Source organism: Castor canadensis, chromosome X (genome assembly GCF_047511655.1).
Source record: "Castor canadensis chromosome X, mCasCan1.hap1v2, whole genome shotgun sequence".
Classification (NCBI taxonomy): Eukaryota; Metazoa; Chordata; class Mammalia; order Rodentia; family Castoridae; genus Castor; species Castor canadensis.
Window position 1 is genome coordinate 129,110,095 of NC_133405.1, and position 13,334 is coordinate 129,123,428.

The window sequence follows — 13,334 nt, forward strand, 5'->3', positions numbered from 1 at the left end:
ATATTAAATTCACACACAGAAATATACTAAAATTCTTTACCATTTGTGATGGGTTTGGGGGGGAGGGGCTTCTAAATGAACATTGTGTTGGATTTCCTAGTAAAAAGCCATTTTATCCATGAATAATGATAACTTAATCCCCTCTTTTCCAGTTTTTATGCCTTTTGATTTATTTCTCTAATTGTTTTGGCTAAAACAACTTTAAGTTAAATAATAATGGTAATAAAAACTGTCCTTGTCTTGTCCTGAATTTAATGAAGATGCTTCTAATATTTTCCCATGAAACACTTGGGTTAAATTTTACCATGATAAGGAAGTAAATTAAGTAATTCTTATTTTATTAACAGTTAATTTTAAATCATGGATGAATGTTGAATTTTATCAAATGCTTTCTCAAATCCTCTAGAAAGTATTATATGTGCTTTTCTTTCAATTTTTAATCTTCTAATACTTAACTTATTTAGCCATCCAAACAAGTTTTTACAGTCCACATTCATAAGATAAAATCAATCATCTTAATCTCTAAGGAATGAGCTTCCAGCCCCTGCAGTTGCCTAATCATAGTTTTAGCTGCCAAATTAAATATGGTAGTCATGTTCTGTTGCACAGTGCACATCTTTTGGATAGACAGTTCCCTGAAGAGGACTCTCTGTGTCATTTGATCTTCACTTATCATGCTCTGAAATTCTATTCTCTGACATCCACAGTTCTAACAGTGGTGCCAGCCTCTCATATACTATCGATCACTAATGTCAAGGTGGCAATGTTTATCCACGAGTGTTTATTTGCCCTTTCATTAGAAAGTAGGATATTTGTGGTGTCTTTGTACCAGGCTTCCCACTGTTCCCTTCCCTGTGAGGTTGCAGGGTAGGATCAGCCCTGAGAGAAAGGTGCATGAGGTTCAGAAGGCAGATGTGAAGCATCAGTTATGTTTACACTGTGCTGTAGCAGGCAGGGAAGTTTGTCACTGATCTGTTGGCTCACCTTGTTGGCACAGGGCAGTACCTGGACACACAGCTCATTCAGCTCCTGACTGGTTCCCTCCTTAGAGTTCTCTGAAACAAGTGAAGGTGGCAAAGCTAGCTTTTCCTGGAAGCTACTACAAGGCTGGGGTAGTGAGAGAGGCAGGTTCTAGTTCGTGTTTGTTTGCAGTCATACATAGCTCCATTCAACTGCTGGCACTAACCACAGAAGCCATAGCCTTGCATGGACTGCTCCACATTCCCACGATTGGGTAAGGTCATCTCTTCAAGGAACCCTGCACTCTAAACATCATGCATTGTGTTCCTGTTTCTCTCACAGAACCCTGCCTGATTCAGATTTTCTCCTAACAATTATTTCATGGCTAGAGGCATGGCTCAAGTGGTAGAGTGCCTGCCTAGCAGGTATGAAGCCCTGAGTTCAAACCCCAGTACAGCTAAAAAAGAAATTATTTCACATCTTTTCATTAATGACTTCAGGAAGACTGCTAACACAAAAATTTTTTTTATAGAATCATTGAAATTTTATCTATTTTCTGCCATGAGTTAAACATCACTATTAACATGTAACTGAATTTCTTGAGGAGAATCTTTTTGTTTCTCAAGTGCTAGTGAATTATTTTTTCTGAAGAAAAGTGATCTCCTGAAATTGTTGGTGATGGATATTGATTCAGTAGCTCTAATAATTAGATTTCAGTTAAATTACTACATGGCTATTCAGGAAGACCCTTCATCAAATTCTCTCTTGGGGGAGTTTAAATTGTCCTAAATTGCCCTGATTTGTCTTCACACTCAATATATAATTAGTGTTTTTTCCACTCTTGTGGGAAACAAATGAGACTGAAAAGTGGGACTTTTTTCTCATGTATTTAGTTAAGTCACAGTGTGTACATGTCCCCAAAGACAGTGTGCGTATATGGCAATGAGTGAAACATTTCCTGCTTAAATATTCCTGTGAAAAGCTTCTCTCAGCCCAGAGATGGGGCCAGTTCCATGTAACCATGTTGATTTTACACTAGGGAGGGACCTAACAATCAGTCCTTCTTCCCATGAAGCAATAGAATTGCATTTGACTCACCATCACCACATAGCCTGTGTTTTCTGCCACCTACACAATTTAAAGAAGTTATCCTCTCATGGGCAAAACCCTCTGGGGTCATCACTTCCCAGCATATCTCAATCTCAGCACTATAGACATTTGGGGACAGATCATTCTTTGTTGAAAGGCACTATTAAGCAGCATCCCAGGCATCTACCCATTAGAACCCAGTAAGTCCCCTACTCCTGGTGTGATACCAAAAATGTCTCCAGGGACAAGAGAGGATAATGGGGTGTGTGTGTGTGTGTGTGTGTGTGTGTGTGTGTGTGAATATGATCAAAGTACATTATACACATGTATGAAAATGTCATAATGAAACCCACTAAAAATGTACCAAAAAAGAAATATCTCCTTAGATGGGGATATAGCCCAATGGTAGAGCACTTGCCTAGCATGTGCAAAATTCTGCATTCAATTCCCAGCATAGTAAAAACAAATAAACAAATAAATAAAACTGTCTCCTGGGAGGTGAGTGCTAGACAAAATTACCCCCAGTTGAGAATGGCTAAGCATTCATTTCTGCTAGTGAAACAAAATGAAAGATTTGATTACACTTGGACATGAGTTGGAAGGAGAAGAAATCTCACAAGTAGATGGCTTAAGTCATGATTGGCACAATCTGAAGCCTGCTGATACTGTTTGTTTGGGGTAGACAATGAGGAGGTAGTTAAGGACTCTAAAGGGACCAAGTTGATCCTGGGATCTTCATTTATATCCTGTGAGATACTCCAGGATGGAATATGGTGCAGTCTTCTCTAAAGTACTAGAAAACAGGATTCCCTGTTTTTCAGCCTCAGCTTCGCCAATAAATTTCAGCCTGAGTGTTGGTAATTATATTCACTGACTATGTTATGGGTATTAAAATAGAAAATAGCCAGATTTAAAAAATAAGTATGCGAAGAATATTGCCTTTGAACTTTGTTTTCTAGTAATAGTGCAAGAAAAGTTTCTAGATTGACCCTCTCCCCTTAAGAAAGCAATTTAAAATAGTGCATTAAAAATTACTAAAAGAGCTAAAATATGGCAAGAAAGGAACACAGGTAGTAGACTGAGTGAAGATGGAAACTCAGATAGCTAAGCAGAGCACCAAAGCAGGCTTTGACACTGAGAGTTCTGGCCAAACTGATGTGAACTTGAATTTCAGTGTCACTATTATGTGACATGGAGCGAGGAGAAGAAAACCAGGGTGTGTTTAAGGGGAAGAATCTCTTTAAAAGGCCTTGGTCATAACATTAGGAGTACAAAGGATTATAGTCTCAGGTGACTGCAGTGAAAGTTGTTCTCTTAACCTTTGCATGGAGAAGAGAGAGAAGAAACACCCCAGGAAGACGTGACTGCAAGCTGGCTCTTTAGAGAACTAGGAACCCAAATTTATAGCTCTGGAGTGTTTGACAAAATCTGAAACCAAAAATCTAGTGGTTTTAGACAAGTTTGATAAATGCCCACAGCTAACAGATAGAAGCAAAAGTCAATTCTTTCTAAACCAAGAACTATTCCAAATCTCCAAGGATTCTAGCAACTAAAACTTTTTAAGGAATACAAACATCAGAAAAAGCAATAATTAAAGATGAAAGAAGATATGAGTCTATAAGTGAAAATTAGCAGAAAAAAACCAAAAGCCAGGAAAAACAGACCTATAAAACTTTTACATATTAGTAATGGGATATAAAATAGCTAACGATTACTGTATTTAAAGAAATAATGGATGCTAAAAACACATACTGGGGAAAACTGTGAAAATGACCAAGCAGATTTGAAATAGAGTTTCTAAAATTTAAGGAGTAAATAACTCACGAGAGGAGTTTGGCTTAAATTAGATCCATTTGAAGGCAAAACTAATAAACTGGAATATTTACTTGAAGAAATGAACTGGACTGCATCAGAGAAAGGCAACCTCCCCTGAAAAACATGAACGAGAGACTAAAAGACATAGAAAATAAAATGAGAAAATGAATATATATCAAATCAGAACTATAAATGGCAAAGACAGGGCAAATGGGTACAGGTAAGATTTGAACATACTGCATAAGAAAATAAAATCACGGGATACCTCATTCCACAAAATACAAAACACTAAAAAAGAAGTACTGGTTTTAATCCAGAAACACAAAACTGTCTTAGTATTTAGATACCATTTATTGTGCTGTACCACATTAACAAGAAAACATTATGCTAACTCAGTGACACAGAAAAAGCATTTGAAAAAAATCACCATCATTTATAATTTTAAACATTACCCTAGGCCTTAAAAAAAAATCAGAATTGGGAGGGAACTACCTTAACATTCCAAAACACCTACTGGGTTAAAAACATATCAAATTGCTGCTCTTGCAAGTCAAAAGTCACTAATTTTATATCTTTCAACCTAATAGGAAAAGCTTCAACAAGCACTGTAGTCAGTGGGAGCCTGGAACACCTTCTCTTTGAGTTCAGATATGAGGCAAGGGATGACCATTCTGTTCAACATTGCGCTGATGTTCTGGGAGGTATAGTAGGGTAAGGAAAAGAAACATGGAAAAAGAATTGGAAAGGAAGGTGCAGAATATCATTATTCACAGAGGATGTGATTACATTCCTAGAAAAGCCTAAGTTGGGTATATATGAATGAAAATCAATATACCCAAAGGAACGTAAGACAAGATTCAATAAAGACACCTGTACACCGATGTTCATTGCAGCTGCATTCACAATAGCCAAGCTCTGGAAACAACCCAGGTGTCTTACAACTGATGAATGAATCAAGAAAATGTGGTATATACACACAATGGAATATTCTCAGCCATAAGGAATAATGATGTGGTTTGAAGGTGAATGGATGCAATTGGAGGACATCATGTTAAGTGAAGCAAGACAGGCTCAGAAAGACAAAGGCTACATGTTTTCCCTCATATGTGGAAGACAGATCCAAAGATAAACATGTCCACAAAAACAAGAATGATCATATACAAACTCAGATGTATTACATATCTGTAATAGTGGAAATACTCTATGGAACTCAGGGAAGGAGGGAAAGGATTGGACAACTCAGTATTGTCAAGGTATAAAGTCTTTCCAGATTTATCCATCATTTAATTTGTAGCAGTGAAAACTGACAACCTTGGAAATGAACAAACTGATTCTAAAATTTATATGTAAGAGTGTAAAGGATCAAGAAGAGGAAAGAAACTTTGCAGAAGCAGAGAGAGATGAAAGAACTTACCTCCCAGGGAGCAGATCTTACTGTAAAGCCACAGTGATGGAGACAGCATAATGTTGGCTACGAGATAGACAAGTAACCCAATGGAACCACGCAGAGCCCTGAAATATACTCATGTTTGGGTTCCTGGTGCAAAACTGGAATCTCTGCAGATCACTGGGGAGAGAATGGATTTCTCAGTAGTTGGCATTGGATACATTTCTTACAACTTGCCCAAAGATCCACGTGAGTGCAATTTCAAAACTAATGTGAAAGGTAAAGGTTTAGAAGGAAATATAGGGGAAATGTTTATTATTGCAAAGTGCAGCAGGATTTCTTAAATAAGAAGTAAAGACCACAAAACCTTAAGGAAGGCATTGATAAATTTGAAAGGAATCCTTAAAGATTTCTTTAAAATGCACCATAAAAAATATGAAAAGATAAGCCATAGAGTATTAGATGATGTTTATAAAATATATTAGTTCTGTGAAGATTAAATTCATAATATATAAAGAACTTACATAAGTCAACTCAATAGAAAAATGAGTATGGAATTTAAACAGACATCCCAGGAAAGGCGATATCCAAATGGGGAAGGAACAAATGGAATGACCTCATCAGCTAACAGGGAAGTGTGAGTGAATGCCCAATGAGACAGCACTACATATCCAAGGGCCTCAGTTTGAAGCAAACTCTTTCTCCCCTGTTCTTCTCCTGGTTTTCATTTTTCCCATTCTTGAGTATTTGTGGGTATGTTGACCAAGTCCATTGGTCTTTGCCTTGTTAATGCCTACTCAGTTGATTTAAAGAGTGCCATGATGAGTTTATCTCTCATTAGAAATGAAAAGACATTTCACCGCATGTCTGCTTTACTTGGCTCCTTATAGATGCCTTAAAAAGAATTCATTCTAGTAAACACTGATGTGAACATATTCATAGTGGTCCAGAGGATTTCTCCTTTGCCATTGGCACCTTCATACGATTCTGAGTATGAAACACCTACAGAAAGTGGGGGTGGTGGATGGAGCTCTCTGAGGCCCCTGCAGAGTGCTGTGATGTAGCACTGTACTTGCTCTGGGGTACACTCCCCAAAATAGAAGAGGAGGGCAGGGACAGTGGCCAGAGCCCCTCATAACCCTGATGCATAGCTCAGGCCCGGTAACATTTCTCATGAGCATGGAGCTTACTCTTCTGAACACGAACCATGATGGCTGTGCTCAGGGACAGGAAGGACTGTAACAGACGCACATAGGATGCAGTCACCTGGAGGAGGAGGATGAAGAAATATGGAGATGTCATCTTGAATTTAAGAAGACCCCTTGCAGGTGTCCTTGTGAGTGTACTCTAGAAACCTGCCCATGGAACTTTCCTTCTCTGGGTCCATCTGCTGCCTGAGTACTTTGTGGAGAAAGTTGGAGGGCACCTTAGGCTATAGCCTGGCAACCTTGCCTAAAGTTGGCTGGGGTGACAGCAAGAGCTGGTACTGGGGAACCTGTCTTCTTGGCTGAGGGGCTTCTTAATTCACATTCAGCTCCATGATATCAACTATAGACAGAGTTTGGGGATTTTGCCCCTAGTGTTGCTGAATTGACCTCAAACTTGGCCTTTACCTCCCTTGGATATACTTCACCTCCTCACTTCTGGCAGGAGGGGCCTGTCCTGGGCCCCCTGGGGGTCCCTCTCCTGACCTGCTCCAAAAGCTTCCATGCATGGCTCTCTCACCACCCCGGCCCCTTACAGGGGGAAGTTTGGGGCATAGCACATCTATCTACTCTGCCTGGGACTCCCAGTGCTGACAACAAGGGTGTCCCCCTTTTGGAGAAAGCCTCTGTTTAGTACTTGGGCTCCTCACCTGGACTGGTTAGGGCCCAGGTCTTCTCCCTCTGTGGGACTCCTTAGACCATCCAGACAGAAGTCAGCCCACAGCCCTGTCCACCTTCTTAAGACTAAAAGCAGGGGCAGAGCACTGAGCGGTCCCTTTGGTTATGGTGGGAGCTGTCTCTTCAGTCCACATTCAAGGTCCTCACCTAAATACCTGATCAACCCTGGAGCGTCATCCTCCACTTTTGAGTCCATGACTTTCCGACCCACGTCCTCACCTTCTTGAAACTTCTAAGGTGCAAGACAGGGTGGACCACATCCCGCCAAGGCTGTAGGAGCCTCCTAGGGCTATCAGCAGGGCAGGACTGCAAGAGACTTGGCCAGGGGCCCAGTACAAATGGTGGGCTGTCAGAGAGAAAGGCAATTGATGTATGCTCTGATGAAACTTCAGTTCTAGTAGAATGGCTTCCTACAGGAAGGGGTGGGGCAGGGTCATCGTGTACCCTTGATCTTGTGAGGAGATCTGACAGTGCATATATGTGCTATTGTCACCATTGATCTTTCTTTATACCAACCATGTGTTTTGAGGTTCGCACTTGTGACTTTGCCTTCCAAGCTAATAAAACACATACAGTGTCTTCTTTTCATTGCCTGAGAAGTAGTGAAGCCACATGTGAACTAAAACCCACAAGATGAGCCTCAGGCTGGGAGGAGTGGGGCAGTGTGGCATGGCATGGATTCAGACTGAGGGTCTAGTCCAGCCCAGCCACTTAGCAGCAGTGAAAACTCAAGCACATTAACAAACTCCAGAAGCCTCAGGTTCTCCATCTGTGCAGCCGGTTGGGTAAGGCTTGGCTGCTAGGACTGAGGGCTGTGTGGAATGCACGCTGTGAAGCCAGCACAGTGCCTGGTAAATGCTGAGATTTTTTAAGTGACTGTAATTGCTATGACTATTTTGACCCCAGAGAATACCACGTACCACACTGCTATTTTTTGAACCCAGGAGATTTCAGAGAATATGCAGCATTATAGGACAAAAAATAAATAAATAACTGAATTAGCCAAAATGCTGCTTTCTCTATAAAACCAGGTAACAATTCCCCATTAGACGACCAATCATTTGATGTGGGCGTGAAGTAGACGTTCCCAGGTAGATGCACTGTACGTTCCTACAAGGAGGGTAAGGACCAACAACTTTTCTCCCTCCTAGCTGCTTTGCATTTAATACATCCCCATTTTCACTCATTTCTGCACCACCCAAAATCTAGACATCGCTTAGAGTTTGTCATATTATACAGAACACCTAACTCAGGTTCCCTTTTACTGGAGCTGTCCAGCTCCCCCAGCCACATCTATGGCAAATGAGGCAGCTCAATGGCTGCCAGGCATCCCACCTCAAGGAAAGTACCACCCTTGTTCTCAGCACTCCCTAACCCAGAGTGCACAAACTACCTCTGTAGTGCCCTGTGTTCACCTGTATGGGGCCAGAGCAGAGAGTCCTTCCACTCTTGCCCCAGATGGGGATTTCTCCTGTTTACCACATCCCTAAGGAATCTTAGGAGTTCTGTGTCACAGACGAAGTCTCTCCACTCCGAGGTCCACCATCTGAGGCTCTAGTCCCTTCTCATCAGCCTCATGCAGCCCCTGCATGAGTAAAATTCCCTCCCATTGAGGGACTGGTAGCTTCCCATGTCGCCAACCTGCCTGGTCCCAGAGCATTCACACTGGCTGCTCCTATCAGTCATTGCCTCCTTCCTCACCCCTTCCCATTATTGTCCTTCAGGTGTACAGGGAACTCACCATGTTCCTGAGCTGCCCTTGGGCTCTAAAGTGGCACTGGCAAGGGCTGGGTCTCTATCTACACATCCCTGGAAGCTGGAGGAGTTCTGTCAAAGCACAGATGCTTTGGGGAAACAAAAAGAGCCGGTGAACATGAGTTCTCATTTACAACGATTTAATTTCTCATGCATTCTTGAATTAGCTAAAGAAATGCAGGTATGTACCTTTCAATTTTACCAGAAGACTAAAAGAAATAAGACAAACCAGGAATTGGCCACCATTACTGTTTTCAACAATTGTGACTCCCCACTATTTCAGTACAAGGTCCTTTCAAGCCCTATCCCAGGGCTGTGCTGTCCTGCAGTAGGTCACAACAAAAGATGCAAGAATTTCCAATTTGTTTACAAAACAGTGAACTTGGCAAACAACAACAATTGCTCCAGGTCATTCATGAGCTTGGATTCTGAATCTAAACTCTTCAAAAAGAATGCAATGGAAAAGTAGAAAAGGAAGAAAATCTACAAGTGGCCTGTGAATAACAAAAGCACAAAGAAGACCACCATTGTGTTTTCTCCAGCCCCACCTCCCCCACTACTGAGAAGGTTGAGAGCCCTTTCCAGCCGCAAGTGGAGGCCACCTCCCTCTGCACTAAGGCTGGGAACATCTGCTGAGTGCGGTGCTGCCACGCCTGGCTGCAACTGGCTTGGGCTCGCCCTTCTTTGTTTCTCAAAGCCCCCTCATACTGGGACTGGAAGGCACTGGGGATGGTGCCACTGACCCGGCCAAATACTCACTGCCTCTCATCTTGCTAGCTTGGGTGGGGGCCCTGGGACCTCACAGGAATTCTCACCTGGCGAGACTCCAGGTACTTTTCTTACATCCACTCTTCGGTGATGAGCTCCCTGGGAACCCCAAAGATGAGGTACACCTTATTGTTATGCACCCCCAACACATTCAGGAATTACCACATCACCTCCTCAGAGACACAGTCACCAGTCACTAAGATTACACCCAACAGAGGCACCAGGAGACTTACCTCCTTAGGAAAGCCCAGCCCTCACTCAGACTTCCTTCACTGGGAAGATCCAGCTTGCCCACAAGGCTGAACATGTCACTGCTGGGGTCGATTTCCTTCTGGTCCATGTGCTCAGCAGCTGGGTGCAGGCTCTGAGGGAAGTGCCTCCTGTACTTTCATTGATAACCTTCAGCATGGCCACCTTCTCAGTGGGCTTTTCCATTCTGTACTTGCAAAGGAGACTCTGAACCACCATGCCCACCTTCTTGATCAGAGGATCTCTGCCCGAGCATTCCCAGGAGACCGGGGGCAGGATAGGCTTGGACCTTGCTCTGCTTGGCTCAGAACCCCTTCCTCAGAACTGCATGAACCTCTGCAGCAAGAGAGCTGGTGCCTAGCACTCACAAGAACTTCAGGGAATGTGTGCAGTGGTGGTGGTCTGCAAAGCCCTCTCTCCAAAACAGGAGAGGAGCAGGATGCAGGTGCACCTTCCTCTGCTGCAGTAGGGTGCATCCCTGAGACCTTGCCCTTCGCTCTGGCCTGGTGGCACTTACTCCTCTGACCATGAACATGATGGCCTTGCTTGGGGACAGTACATAGGACAGTGGCAGGAGGAGAATGCAGCACCTGGAGGTGGACGACAAGAGAGTGTGAACCTCTTCAGTAGACAGAAAGCACCCTGGCTTTAAGAAGGCCCCATGCTGGTGTCCTTAAGGGCACTGCTCTGGGGCCCCACGAGGCTCCTGTTGTCCTGCTCAGCCTGTCCCCTGAGGGCCCTGTGGAGGGACCCCCTGAGACCACTCTTCTCAGATCAAGACCCTCACTTGTCTACTTCCCCTGAGGAGCAATTTTGGCCTGACATGGATGCCTGTGACCTCCCAGGGATAAAATAGGAAAGGACTCTGAAGTGTCCCTGTTAATATGGGGTGGGTGGCCCCACATTCTTCAGGGACCTTATAGCCACTCCTGGCCCAACCTGTAAAACACCCTCTACTCCTCTGAAGGCCCTCCCTTCAGGTCAAGGTCTTCTGCTTTCTGAGACCCCACAAGGTGAAAGAAAGCATGAGTCCACTTCCGGCCTCCCTTGTTCATAGCCTTCCTGGATTGGTACCCGGATCTGGACACTTGGATCCTCTGATGTTTTGGGTTGGGGACTCACTTCATCATCTCTCCAGCAAGAGGTGAGACCTGTCCCTCAGCCCACCAGAATCTGCCAGCCTCAGAAACAGTCTCCAAGTCTGGAAGCAAGGGGCACCATATCTGCTGATCTCTCTTGGGGTTCCCCCAGGGCTGAGAGGGAAGCAGGGTTTCTGTATTGTCCCCTGCTCTGAGCAGATGCTCTGCTCTGTCCCCATTCAGCATCATCCTTCTGACTCCTATCACAACCTAGAAGATATCCCTGCTTTCACCTGAGGCCTGTTCCCTCATACTTGCCCCTCAGTATTGCAACACCTTCAGAAAGAACTGACGCTCTCCTCCACTGACCACAACTACTCATGGTCTCTCACAGTCCTCAGGGTCTTCACCTTGACTCCTGGCAAGAACTTGAAACCATTAGCCAAGCCAACGCCGTCCCCTTTAACTTTCCGTTCTTCACTTGTGAGATGCCTGGGAGGAAATGAGTGTGGTGCACCATGACAGCATACCTGGGTCTCCCTGGTATGGTAGTGGGGGTGAGGCTCTATGTGGCCCATTTCTGTCTGGAAAGGGTTCCCTCATCTCTCTCAGTGTTCTCATCTTGATCCCTGTTGGATTCAAATCTCTTTCTGATGAGTGGAATCACCTCTCTGAAATAACCTCCCCTCTTTCAGGAAATGAGGGGTTTACCTCATCCTAACTGCTGTGTGCATGGCTTTCCAGGGCCTACAGCAGAGGTGGGACTTTTTGTGGCCTCATTTGACCTGGAGTGGCTCTTTTCTACCTTCTTCCTTCTCTTCCTCTCCTTTCTCTACTGAACTGGAAAGACCCTTGTCTGGTGCCAGTGGCTCACACGTGAAATCCTAGCTACTCAGAAGGCAGACATCAGGAGGATCGTGGTTCAAAGTCAGCCCAGGCAAATAGTTCACAAGACTCTATCTTGAAATTGCCCAATACAAAACAGGGCTAGTGAAGTGGCTCAAGTGGTAGAGTGCCTGCTTAGCAAGTGCAAGGATCTGAGTTCAAATCCCAATACCACCTCCCCCCAAAAAAACAAAAAGCAAGGCCCTTTGCTATTGAAGCTGCAGGATGAAGTCAGGAGGCACCTAAGCCTATAGCTCTGCCTTGGGCCTCCTACGTCTCTAACCCTAAGAGAGGGGCTCAGAGCTGCCCTCCCAGCTCAATGGGAGCTCAATGGTCCCCATTTTCTTTTCTTTCTTGCTACCAGGGATTAGAATCAGGGCCTCTCACTTGCTAGGCAATTGTTCTACCACTTGAGCACCACCCTCAGTCCTTTTGCTTTTAGGGTTTTTTGTTTTTGTTGTTTTTTGTTTTTTAAGATAGGATCTTGAGCTTTCGATCCTCCTGTCTCCACTTCTGCCTCCCACATAACTGGGACATCAGGCATGCACCACCTCACCAGACTTGGTTTAGCTCGCTTTTGCTGGGGCTAGCCTGTAACCAGGCTCCTCCTATCTCTGCCTCTCTGCCAAGTAGTAGCTGGGATAATAGGCATATCCCACCATTCTTGGCCATAGGGTCCCCATTTTCCAACTCGAGTTCTTTACTTTGGTACTCTACCAGTCCTAGACTCTGTTCTCAGCTGATCTCAGACTACACCTTTCACACCAAGGTCCTTGCTTAAGTGGAACTCAGAGATTTGGAAGCTCAGGGTGAACCACATCCTGTCAAAGCTGTTTAGGGCCTATAAAGCCTGACAGCATGGGTGGGACTCTAGGAGACCTTACTGGTCTCCACCAGGGGCTCTAACCTTGACTCTTAGTAGGACTTCCAACTCCCCACTCCATAGACCTCAGTCAGCCAGGCCAGACCAAGGTTCTCACTTCCTGAAGTTGCTAGAGGAAAAATCTAGGGACTCCAGTGTGGCAAGACTTGCAGGAGGCCTCCCTGTCTTGATGGCAGGTGCCAGGCTCTATTGGGCCACCTCATTAGTATTCAGGGCTTTCACTCCTGTTAAGGCCTAGGTCTCCTTCCCTCTCTGGAACTGGTGGCACCCCCATATCCCAAGCCCTTTGCTTCCTGGAAACTTCTGAGTAGAAGTCAGAACCACAGCTCTGCCAGGACCTCCCAGACAGGAGAGGGGGGCAGAGGGGAACTGCCTGCTGTGTGAACACAGGTTGATCCCCTTGGTAAAGTGTGGGTGGTCCCTTTGGTCAACATTCAGGGTCCTTACCTTGATTCCTGTCTAGTCCTGGAAGTCCACCTCCACTGACCTGACAGCACACCCCTCAGAGCCTCCATCTTCATGGAACTTTCAAGACGGAAGTCAGAGTCAGTCGCTTCAGAGTGATGCTGTGAGGGGCCTCC